Source organism: Formica exsecta, unplaced genomic scaffold, assembly GCF_003651465.1.
Source record: "Formica exsecta isolate Colony F162 unplaced genomic scaffold, ASM365146v1 scaffold6, whole genome shotgun sequence".
NCBI lineage: Eukaryota > Metazoa > Arthropoda > Insecta > Hymenoptera > Formicidae > Formica > Formica exsecta.
The window spans coordinates 89,108-102,593 of record NW_021853280.1 but is presented as its reverse complement, the minus strand read 5'-3'; the positions used below and the strand labels follow the sequence as shown (position 1 = coordinate 102,593).

The 13,486-nt window shown below is 36.6% G+C and overlaps 1 protein-coding gene across 5 annotated transcripts in view; it reads right to left on the bottom strand.

The window, feature by feature from the left end:
- LOC115242485 (protein capicua homolog) overlaps nucleotides 1-13,486 on the bottom strand; it is a 54,443-nt gene that overhangs the window by 39,196 nt on the left and 1,761 nt on the right. For 4 of the 5 annotated variants that reach the window (XM_029818797.1, XM_029818792.1, XM_029818796.1 and 1 more), the window contains exon 1: nucleotides 12,112-12,822. The exons of the other annotated variant lie outside the window; for it this stretch is intronic. The gene's annotated coding sequence lies outside the window, so the exon portion shown is untranslated. Of the gene's footprint in view, nucleotides 1-12,111; nucleotides 12,823-13,486 lie in introns of those variants that run through there. 5 annotated transcript variants of the gene reach the window in all.

Here is a 13,486-nt window from a genome sequence, read left to right as displayed (position 1 = left end):
GTGCAAATTTTTTTTTCTCTTCTTTCCCCCCGTTTTTTCCTTTTTCACTACACATTGCAAGCGCACGTGTATCGATCGCTACTTAAATCGTGCAAGCAGCTACTCTTGCCGCGGGAGATAAAAGAGAATTCCAAAATTGCCAGCGCGTATCGATGGATTGTTAAGAAACCGATCGCGCAAATAATTTGCGACAGTTAAGACGCGTATAGTTGAGCATTGTTCGTCGCCGAGATGAATGAAAAGCTGCGGAAAGCAAGACAGAAAGAGAGAGAGAGAGAGAGAGAGCGAGTCGAACAACGGATGATGGTGCACAGCCGTCCTGCAATTGCTGCCAAGTGTTGACACGTTCCGATGACATAAATGCGGAAAAAAGAACCGAACCTAACAATAAGAAGGAGATAACTGACAGTATCTGACAACAGGCGATATTTACATCGCCGTCTTTTCGAGTAGTGTTTATGGCGGACCTCACGCGGACTCGTTATCTTACTGTCGCGCGCGATTATGCTCACTCTTATCTCGATATCGCCGAGACGAAATGAAAGGAATCGTTTTCATCGATATTTGCACGTGTGTGCAGATATCGTCGAAATCCTTAACTCCCAAAATGAATGACGGCATTTTTTTCGTCGTCCTTTGTGTGTGTGCGCGCGCGCGCGTGTGTGTGTGTGTGTGTGCCATTTCAATAATAATACAATTTATCTACTTATTCCTTGAAATGTATTTTTTTAAAATCTAATCGCAGATTTTTATCGCTACCGGTTCGTATCACATTCTGTAAAAAAAAAAAAAAAAAAAAAAAAAACTTTTAACGACGTGCTAAAGATATATCAGCAGAAAGTATCTTTAAAGCTAATCGCGACGCTGACGGACACCGTGCGGTGAAGAGAACTGGTAAAGGAATCGCGATTGTCCTCCTACGATATTGCCTCCGCACCCCGTAATCAGTGGAAGGCCAGACTGCTCGGCAGTAGCATCATCACATCACCCCTTCTCACACATATATATACACACACACACACACACACATATACATACACATACGCTATTATTATAACCGACGTAGAATCAATCGAAAGTCGCCGTACGCTTGCTTGCGTCATCCATGTATCTCCCGCGTATTACATATCATGCTTGTACTTGAGTTGGTTAACACGTTCACTGTTCACGTCATAATTTTTATGTATTCATCAGGTGATGTTTCAGACATTTACAAGTTGCGAGTACCAAACCGTCGAGTACTGTAATGTAATTTACATACGATGGCAAAGTTATACCTTCCCTTCGCGAAACATATTCAGACGATTTTTATACCTAAATGGATCAAAACAGGTTTAAACGCTTGTAAGTATACCACAGAAGATCTGTGGAAAGTTTGTTACGGCCAACTTTCAATTTAAAAATTCATCTCTTAGACTCCTAAGATTTTTGATTTTTTGGAAGATTGTGCGTGCGTGTGCGTGCGTGCGTTGCGTGCGCACGCGCGCGAGCTCCAAAAATGAAGCTATAATAGAAGAAAAAGCAACTTGTGTATTCAATAAATCAGTACTACAATACAAATAATGAATATTATATGAGCATTCCTATATAAATTCAAATTCTCACATATGCTTTTGAAAAAGATGAGAGCTAGATCACCGAAAAAGGCTCACACCCAAAAAGCAATGATAAAGGTCACTCGAAATCGATGACTCATGATAAGATGAACATACTTCTTGTTATATTCATAAAAAACTTTAAAATGTATTCTTCACAAAACGTGTGTTTTCAAGATGTTATAGTTATTACAAACTTTGTCAAATTATTGAACTAATTCATTTTAAATTTAGGGATATTTATTTTTCATGGTCTTATACACTATGTTGACAATGCGTTAAATATTTTTCTCAATGTTTTATTTTTTATCGCGAAAAAAAAATAACAATACTTTCGTTAAAAATTGTAATGTTCAAGTTTGACTCAGAGAGCCAATGGTTGCGATTAAGATGTAACAAATGTTACTTTTAATAGAAAGAAAGACATTTGGCGAGAAAAATATATTCGAATAATGGAGCGTTCGAATAATAAAATATTCGAGTACTGCGAAAATTCCACTCTATATATAATTCAGTTTCTCTGATTTCACGTATAACTTTATACTGTAATTAGATTATATTGAATTTTGCTTTAGATATAATTTTATATCTCTCGATCAAACTTTAAATAAATGATAGATGATTACTCACATCAGTCGATTATAATAAATTCAGGCATATTATTTTATTTAGGTATCATAGAGTTTTGCAAAAACGTGATATTGTTACCGTCACAATTATATGCCGTTTTTATTGATCTGTTTGAGAAGTTTGCAAAATTAATGATGGATGTATCATAATATCGTTTTATAATTGTAAAATAAAAAAAAAGAGTTCATTGCATCGTTTTATTGATTCCGAAATACTGTATTCATAACTGCTCTAAATAGAAATACGAAAACAAGATTAAAATTTCAATAGATATTCCAAATATCTTTCAACATTTCACACAAAACATGTTAAATGTGATAAAATTCGTTTCAAAATTTATAATGGAACTTAACTTAGAACTTGGATAGTTTTTTCTAAAAACATGGACATTTACAAATGTGACAATTTAATTCTCAAGCGCTCGAAAAAAAATCCAATGCACGTAATTGTACAATATACATATGTACATATATTGTTGATATATACTTCAACTGTGGACACGTCATTTAAATATACTGGTATACTCCTAACATTCCATCATAGTTTTTTTTTGCAAATAGTAACATGACATGTGAGTCATAACGAGATAGGAATAGCAGTTTATGGAATTGTGACTACCTACTACGGAATTTACACTCCCCTTACTGTGCATGGCAATATTCTTATCCATTGATAGTAATATTATCATGCAAATTTAATTCATGATAGTACACATTTATATGAAAGTATCACCAAGCTTCTTGTATCTAAAGCATTAAAAATTCAGCACAAACCCGCACTTGCAATCACAAGTGCGAATGAAATTAGAATTTTTTATGCTAATATCTAACTCGACTGTAATGCAACAATTTATAGTTTTAAACAGTGTTATGAAAGCAATTAGAGAGATCTTGTTATAGCAAATATTTCATTTTCTTATAAAACGTAAAATTGTATATATATATATTTTTTTCAAAGTAAAATTGTCTCCAACAAAAGAACTCCATTTTAACACAAAATTCTGAAGACTATTATTTCTCAAGACGACAACTCTGTCCAAATTCTCAAATTTTATTTCATCGATTATTTTCAATTGTATAATCACGTTATAATTACGAACAACTAAAATTGAAAAATATCGAAAAGAGGTTATATATCCAATTTTATTCTACTTATTTATAATATATAGTCGATGCTATAATTAAAATAAAAACGGAAAAAAATATATCACGTAAAGAAATTATTTCGTTGTACATAAGCCCATTATAAAAAAAAAAGTTGTGAATAGAGTTCAAATTTGTCGCAAAAAGAAAAAGATTTTATTTCATACCATATTCTTTTATACATATATGTATGCGTTCTTCTCTTTTATACTGTATGTTTAAAGATTTTTCATTCCAAGATAGCTTTGTCATGACAATTCTCTCTGCTCTAGTTATATCTGTGTATACGTATCGTAACGATATAGTCGTAGTACATACGTGCAGCTTGAGCCTGCGATATATGCCTTTGAAAATATTTCATTCAATATTCGCAGTGCCGCATGTACGGCATATGCCAAGCATTGACCGTGGACAACGTCTAGCGCGCGTCTATTAAGCCTATTCCGTCGTCTATTAAAAGAATACCCGCTTGTAACGTCGCTATTACATGTACCTGCCATGTGTTAATAACACACACACCCGTACGACGCGTACCTTCACGCCCGCGTTTGCGCGCGCACGCGCATTGATGCATGTACGCGGGAGTAAACCACGGGCAGTTGCGTGTTGCGTGTCGCCGCGCGGCGTCTCGACGCGCTTCCTTGTAACCTTTGTGAAGCGTCGCCGCCCGCCCGGTTAGCAACAGATTTCACTAGGTTCGGACGAGCCGTCGAATAAGAAAGACCCCGGTAGCCGCGTGGCTTAGAGAAGGAGAGAGAAAGAGTCCCACCCGCTTTATTCCGAACGAAGGTGTGGGCACCTTCGCGAATCGATCCGCGAATACGGAACGAATAAGGTGGGCGAGCGCGCAATTGCTTGACAATTCTCATTTAATTCTCTTTCTGCGGAAACGACGCTTCGAATCAATCGTCAAAATACAAACGCGAGAAGCATATCGGCTTTCGTCAAGAATTATATGTAATTTACGTGTTTAATATGGTTAAAGTTTTTTATAATCTTTTAAATAGAATCAATATATTATCACTGAAAAGCACTAAATAGCTTAATCAAGTCGATAGTTACAAGATAGCAAGTCTGCAAGTCAATGAAATTTTCCAGAAGAAAAATAATGATTGTCAGTGATATTCAATCAGTGATATTTAAAAAAAAATGGGTCTTTTATATAATATTATACTTGAAATCAATTTTAAGTCATATTTTGTTAAAAAAGATATCTTTGTTTGACTAGACTTTGTTTGAGTCTTGTATATTTTTACTTTATATATTTGCTAAATTCTATAATGTGTTTATGCATGTTGTGTGTGTGTGTGTGTGTTGCGTGTGTGTGTGCGTGTGCGCGCGCGCGCTCGTGTAAATGGTTATTAAATATATTAAAACTTTTACTAATATCAAAGAAAATTTACAAGCTTAATGTGAGATGCTTTCTAAAGAAACACGGAAGAAAAAAAAAATCAATATAAGTTCTTAAATCTGCAATTGACAAACGCGTTTTTTTTATTCAAGATATTTTTCCAAAAAACTGTCAACTTTTGTTATAAAAGACCCAACACGTGCTGTAATTGTTTTACGAATGATGTCTGATTATACAAAACATTCAAAAAATTATATATCAATGATATATTAAACGCGATATACCTTCTTTTCTCTGCAAAAAATTTTGATAACTAGCTCAAATTAAAAAAAAAAAAAATCTGTTTAATATCAATTTCAAATTTTTGGCGGATAAAATTGCATAAAAGGTAACACACCTCCGATTTTATTGCCACTTAAATATGTTGTAGGGGAGGTTCTTCTAAGTAACTTCTTGCATGAAACAAGTGAGGAACGGCATTGATTTAGGAGATATAACAAATTGAAGTTTGACATTAAAGTATGTGTATGCTGTATAATTTGTAATTTTTTCATTGAAAAAAAGAAAACTGTTTATGATATTTACGCGTGGGCGGGAGAGGGGCTCCGCCCCTCCTAACCTAACCCCCACTTCGAAAAAATGCTAACCTAACCCAAATCTATTTCGTTTTAAAAGTAAAGTTAGGTTGGATTAAGTTAGGTTTTTTCGGGGTGGGGCAGGGATGTTACCTTTTATGCACTTTTATCCTTTTTTTTTGTTTTATTATCTATCACATATAAATGTCAAGTATTCATGTACAGAACGTTTATTGATTCATCTCCAGAAGACAGATATCTCAAGTTGAAGCTTGTTTTAGTTTAAAGCTATAGATATAACGCGTTCTGAGAAACTGTTATCTGAGTACAATATCGGAGGAATTGACGAGCAATGTCTCGCACAGATTCAATTGGATTTAGCGAGATGCCAAGGTACGCGTCTCTCTTCTTGATGCATTTACACTGGTTTTACCGCGCATAGAGATTGCCATCTAGTTCGTTACTCGTATGTGCTGCATTGGTCACCCGTGAACAGCGAAAGTTCTTTTGTTCGTTGGTGAATCAAGATCTCATGCGCTTATGCGATTCGCATTTACGAAATGCCCTACATAAGAACGCTTCGCATACTATTGATATGCACGGCACTTGTATGTTGAACAAAATCACATTATTCTTACAAAATTGATCTCTCTCTCTCTCTCTCTCTTTCTCTCTCATTTTTAATATTTATCAAATATTTTATTCATGAGGATAGAAACTTGATGTGTGTTTCCCAATAAAGGGGATATTATATATAAGAATATCTTATTAAAAATACTATATTTTATTTAAGTTTTTAAGCATCGAAATAAAATTTTGTTCGATTAAAAAAATTTTTTTTTTCGTACACACCAACTATCCGACTATACCTAAATCTTGTTTACAACCGATGTAAACGATATGTACAAGCTTAATGGCATTTACAGTCTATGATGTTTAGCGTTAAACGAGTAATAAAGAGTATGAGCTTAACTGTCGTGCCTGACGCACTCCGCGCGTGACCCTCCCTCACCACCTCTTTCTCCCTCACCTCTCTGATTCATCCGCAATGCCGGGGCCAGCTCTCACAAACGCGTTCGATCCCGTGGAGCTCACGTGCCGTAAATTATTCGGTGAGAATAGCAGAGAAGCTAGAGGAGTCGTGCCATGACGCATGCGCCGGCACGCTCGGTGCAGAAATTAAACCTACGACGAAAAGATCGCCCGCGATCCAAATAATTTGTCACGGAGAAACAGGTTTCTACGGGTCACGCGCGCGCGCACACACGGTGCTGCTACACATTATATGGATATTCGCGGATAGACAGCGATAGCTTCAACCTTCGCTAGTACTACAAATTTTCTCTTCGTAAAGAAAATTATTGATTTTCCTCCACATCTAATCCAACCAATTCTATTATGACGAAAGTCATTAAAATATGGTTATGATATTGATGCAGTTATATTCGACTTTATAATATGATTACAAAAATAAAACTTGGTGGAGATGTAAAATATTAAAGATGGATGAGTGTCAGCTATTTTAACTTTTTTTTCACTAGTTTTGTAGTATGAATATTGTCGATAAAAAAATATATGCATATGTGTGTGTGTGTGTGTGTGTGTGTGTGTGTGTAATCGCAATTATTTGTTTAAAATTAAAAAAAATATAAAATACATTTATACAATACATGTATACATACACTACCGTTCAAAAGTATTTGCCCATCTAAAACAATCGTTCTACAAATGTTAGAAACAATTAAAACAATGTAGTAATCATGTGAAAATTTATTTATGTTTACATATCTAATTACCAAAAAGATGTGTGCATAGTAATGCTTAAAACTAAATTTTTCCTTCATCTATGTGTCCGTGTTTATTTTTGATTATAGCGTTACAAAGCGAAAATGAAAAGCGAAATGTTAACAGATAACTGAAGAATATTACGAATGCTTATTATGGCACAGACCGAATAAACAATGGAAATTCGGGCGAATTTTGTCTCTAGGCGAATTCCAAGGAATGAGCTGATGGTGTTTTATAATGTATTCTAGTTATATATTAGTGATAATCAAAATATTATTTCAAAATACTACCTTATATAATGACGATACATGTGTACATAAAGAAAATATAGGTAAAGTGCCAGCTTTTATATAAAAATTATCCACGAAACCGATTGTGGGCAAATACTTTTGAGTGGTAGTGTATTATAAAATACATTTATAAACTGTCAACGTGTAGTTATATGTGTAACATTAATCTTTTACGATGATAAATCGAGATAAAAATAAAATGTAAGAAAATTATCGATTTTTATCAATGTAAAAATTAGAGTAATATGCAGGGTAAACAATACTGGGACCTTAAAATATCTCGAAGAGAATAGGTTTTGAAGGAAAATGTTAAATAGAAAAGTTTTTGGATATCGAAAGAGCTATCTGACTAGTGAACTAGATTTTGGGCTCGGATTTAGGTTCAGGACGTTTTTACATCTGACATAGCCGACAAACATTTGGGTCCAAGGCCCCTTTTGGGCCCAATGAGGCCCAAATAAAGTTTTTCGATAAAAATTCCTATTTTTCGTTAAAAATTCTTGTTTTTCAATAAAAATTCCTATTTTTCGTCGCGTATTTTTCGATGTCTAGGACGATTTTCTACTTAAAAGGCAAATTAGATTTTGGAGTTCAAGGTACACGTTAGACTCAAAAGAGGCCTCGGATCCAAATGTTTGTCGGCTGTCAGATGTAAAAGCATGTCCTAAACCCAAATCCGCGATAAAAAATATGAGTCCCTACTTGAAAAAATCGACTTAGGCCTTACTGGACCTAAATTAGATCTCGGGCCCAAAATCTGGTTGACCAGTCAGATAGTTATTTCGATACCCAAAAATTTTTGTATTTAACATTTTCCTCCAAAACCTATTCCCTTCGAAATATTTTAGGATCCCAGTATTTTTCCGCACCTTGTATATGTGCATTACATATACGCAATTATATAGCATAGCACGACATGACGTCATCGACAAAATACATTTCCACCCAGTTACCAAAGAAAATACAGCTCAATATTTTTCACCCGTGGATGTCTTGTACAGTCCAGAAGCGAGAGTTTCAAAGTAACTTGATCTTACGCGTGGTTGCACGTAATTAGCGGGCGACTTAATGTTAGGCAGCGTGTATTTTGCAGCGATACGAGGCGAACCCGAAATGCGACCGCAGACGGATAACGATTCGCGAATATTTACGTCGCTGGTTGATTAAAACGATTCCGACGGTCGTCTACCTCCCCGGCCGACGTCTATTTTCAAGTAGATTCCGTCGTATATTCTCGACGTTTATATTTCGAATTTCATTCGTATATACACGTTTGCAAGCACGCATTAGCAGTTTCGCATCAGCCGTGCGTAACGCAGAGCCTAATTGCATTTTCATCTACGCCTTCAACCGAGCAACGATTTATTTATTTTCTACGCTTTTTCCCGTTCCTTTTCTTTCCTCTTTTTTTTTCTCGATATGTGAAAATCAATGCGTTTCGATAAAAAAAAAAAAAAAAAAAAAAAAACAACTGCTGCCATCAATGAAATGAAAAGCTTTATTTTAGCGGCTAACGAAAGCGAGAAAATACATATAACGTTTTTATATTTTCCATTACATGTACTTGCTGAATATAATACTTATTTGTAATTTTTCTAATTTTTTTTTATCATGCTTTAAATTGAACCAGTTTTTTTGATATGTATATATGTTGCAAAAATTTTAAACATTGGAAAATTATAACCGTCGAAGATAATAAATAATTATCTCGAATGCACGATTACTGTATTACTTTATGCACTCACTTTATATACTCACACACGTATCTTGCCTCCATAGAACAAAAAAAAAAAAAAAAAAAAAAAAAAAAAAAAAGGAATAAGAAAATTAAAATTAAAATAAATAAAAAAAATTAATCTCAATTTTTTTATGTTCGAATAATAAATAACAATAAACACGTAGTTGCGACTTGATGACAACAGTTCTATCTATTGATCGGTAATTTGTTCCATCGGCAAGAATAATGAAATATTAATACAAATTTTAATTGTGTACAATATAATAAAATAACATCCCCGACATACATATTGTAACATTCTTTCTAATGTCATGTTTTTATTGAAAATTGTTTCATGCACACGTCGTTATCGGCCGCGCGTATAATTCCGCAACGAAACGATTCGCAAGAGTGAACTTTTCCCATTGTATTACGCGAAAGCGATTCTCGCACGCAGTTCTTAATATCGTGTACGAAGAGGGAAAAGGCCGAGTCTTGGCGGCTATAAGACGTTCCACATGTAACACGATCGGTATAAGAAGCTTCCTTTTACCTCTCGACCTTATCCGCAATTTACGACGCGTAGTGCACATGTTGGCCGTCTCTCTCTCTCTCTCTCTCTTTCTCTCTCTCACTCTCACAGTTGGTCTCCCAGTTGATCGAACGGACAAATGAACGAATGAACGAACGAACGATCGACCGCCCGGACGACCGAATGGCCGATAAGATGCGTTTTACGATACGTTTTATGTCAGTTTGACTGGGGGATCATCGTCTTTTCGCTTCCTGACAAAGAACTTGCGCTTTTCGTCAACGACAGGCCGCGGTGACCCTGACTTTATTTCTTATCATCGATGTACGAAATTCGTTTAATCGAGAAAAATATGAGCGTTAATATGCATGTTTATTCTATATATTAATCTCACATTGTGTTCTACAGTTATTATCAAGACGTGAAAGTGAAAAAGTAAGGTGTTTTTTACGGAACTAGTGGAGCATCGCACGTGTACATCGTTTCAATGCGGTCAGTTATAAAAGTACATAAATTAAAAGATAGATTTTAGAGACACTTCTTATTTCAGCATGCTCCTACTTGTGATATGCAACAGCCAAAAGCGTGATATATTTTCAATTCCAGTCTTTTATTTCCTCATAGAGGAAGCTTTGTTTTCGCGAAAAAATTTTGTTCCAGTTTTCTATGCTAATTCAAAATGTTCCAAAACATCAAAAAATCACATTTAAAAAAAATGTTGTGTATATATGTAGAGAGAGAGAGAGAGAGAGAGAGTGTGTGTGTTTGTGTGTATATGTGTGTACGGATTGACCGAAAATTCAAATGTCTATAACTCAAAAACTACTTCAGCTACAACGCAGCAATTTGACACACAAGCAAAATAGTACATTTTTATTTACTGTAACTTTATAAAAAATAAATACAGCGTTTTAGATTTTAAGACAGTTTCAATTTTTCGGTGCAAGCCCTAACGTTCGCAAATTTTGAGATAGTGGCCTAATTTTTTTAAAGGATGGTTGGTACTGAATTTGATGAGAATTGGTGAAAAGATTCATTTTTTATAAAATTTTGAATTTTTGTCTATCTTTATAATATGATCTTTAAATTTTCTGTAACGGTTATATAAAATTTAAAAAAAGCGTCCAAATTAGAAACTTGCACATTGCTTCTTTATCATTTTATTTCGCTCAGAAAGCTTCCTCGTAGAGGAAGCCAAAATTGAAAAACCCGCTTGCTCTGAGGAGCTTTGCGAGCGAAATAAAATCGTGAGGAAACAATGTGCAAGTTTCTAATTTGCACGCATTTTAATAATACGCTTTTTATAATTATTTCACAGGATCACAAGTATTATCGAGATTTACAAATAATTCGAAATACTTATCTATTATTTTGTGTACTAATACGCGAAAAATGCAAATATGCCCCACTACAGTTAGTGCACAACGAACGATCGCGCCGCATATTTAGGGGGGCCTTATCGATACACGTTAAAGAGCGCGGCCAGCGTAACTAGCCGAAGTGGCGTATCGATTTGTGGACGTATCGTCGTGTCGCGCGTGCGATTCCCGAGGGATGAACTCGCGTGAGAAACGTGCCAACGGGATTACAAATCTCCAGAATTTAAAACCCTCTTTCCCCCCTCAAAAAAAAATTTATTGTTAGTAACTCCTCTATCCTGATAAAAAAAAAAAAAAAAACGAGAAAATTAACTCATTTTAGGATGTAAAGTTGATCGGTTTCAATTTTCGAGACTGTTGATCGCGTAATTTTCCACATACATTGACACATATTCTTGTACAAAGTGCGAGATGTGTGATTTATTCAATTAATCTCTCGTTTTTTCAACTTCAATGTTATCATTCGTAGAATATTCTTGTCATTTTCTAAGAGTCTTTTTATCTAAGGGTTTTTTCGTGACCTTAATTCTCTAACAAATTCTGCGATTTCAAAGTAACAGTAGCGTATTTGTTTGTCATTATTAAATTTGAGTATATCGCTATATGCTGCTAAGAGCCATAGTGACCTATTTTTAAAAACGTCAATCAAACACAAAAGATGTAAACACTGACGAACAAATATCCAGATCACATAATCACGTTTCTCCTTCATTTTTAAAAACATATCACTTTCAAAGTGGAAATAACCTTATTAATTAAGACAAAACAATCGTGCAAGGTTATATCCGTATTATTCTTCATACATACTATCTGGATAAGTAGCTGAATATTTACAAAAATAGAATCAGAGAGAGAATTAAAGAATCGCTCGAGAATCTCATTTTCTCTTCTCAACATTCATAAAAATAATTTGTACAAGGTTAAAGTGTATGTGTATCGCACGTCTCTTACAATGACAAGAAGGGTACAAGCCGACATTAAACTCTGTCATTGCGGACATAAACACTTGTCATTACTCCGATATCGGGATAGTCGAATCTCGTAATAAATAGAAAGGGAAGGAAGAGATGCGAACGTTTCTAAAGTTTTCAAATCTCGAATAGGTTTCTTACCTGTAGGTTAAGCAGTGATGAAAAATTGCCGGTTCACACAAAGACAAGAGAGCGACCGGCGCGTCGACTTGTCGTAGTCGCCGTTGCCGTTGCCGTCGTCCTTACCGCCGAGGTAGAAAGAGACGGAGGAGAAGGAGGAAAAGGAGAAGGTGGATGAGAAGGTAGAGGAAATAGTAGACGCGGAGACGATAGAAGCCGATACACTCGTCGTTCCGGGCACCGTGACGGCGCTGCTGTCGTTGCGTAGCACTTCTCCTCACTTGGAAACCACTATCGTAGCACAACCGCACCTTCCTCCATGTTGCTTGCATGCGAATTCGACAAAGGGCGCCACTGAGCATTGACGCACCAGTAAAAGAACTACGATCACTCCGTCGCGAAGAAACACAACCGAACGCGCACGGGACTCTTTATGCGAGCGAGAAAGAGAGAGAGAGAAAGAGAGGGGGGAGCTCGGACGATGGGCCGAGGGGAGTGAATAAAGGGGAAATGGGATAAGGAGAGAAAGGGGACAGGAGCGGGATGATACACGCACGCACGCACGCACGCATACACACACACACACGCACACGCACACTCGTGATTACGCAGCGTATAACCTCGGACAGTTTGTACGAAATTAAATATATTTACCGTCGTTACTGCAGATTACGTACGAGAAACCCGCACTCGCGAAACTGTCCCGAAGAACAAGAGAGAGAGAGAGAGAGAGAGAGAGAGAGAGAGAGAAATCCGTGACGTTCGTGACGTGTCGACGCTCGTGGCTAGGCGCCATTTACAGAGACTCACAGCACCGGCGCGAGCTCTCCCCGTTCCATCCCCACTCCTGCGCCCTACCACCTCCCACCGCGCTTCCCCCACCACCTCCCACCACCGTTCACTGCGATTGTCGCGCTTCGTCTCTCTCTCTCTCTCTCTCTTTCTCTCTCACGTGTGCGCGCGCGCGTTCCTTTTCTATGTCGAAACCAAGTCCAACTACTTACTTCTCTTTTTCGCGCGTGCGTTTTTTTCCCGTATGTACTCTCTATCGGTCACTTGATATGCTCTCTTTTTCTCTTTTCGCGTTCTTCCACGATATACGTTTTTACCATACCTTGAAGTATACAACCGTCTATCTCTCTCTCTTTCTCTCTCTCCGGACTCGCCGTTTCTTCCTCGTCGCGGTCGCCGCTNGCTCTTCCACTTTATCACGCCGCGCGCAGCGTTCTTCCTTTGTTGCACGTTGATGGTCCCGTCCGACCTATCCCAATTACGAGCAACGTCCTTGAGGTGACTAACACTGTCGCTCGCTGCTATCCGCGAAACAGTAACGTATATGGGATATGTTCACAGCGTAGATGCAGTTTTGTTATAAAGGTATATAAGCTCGTGTAGG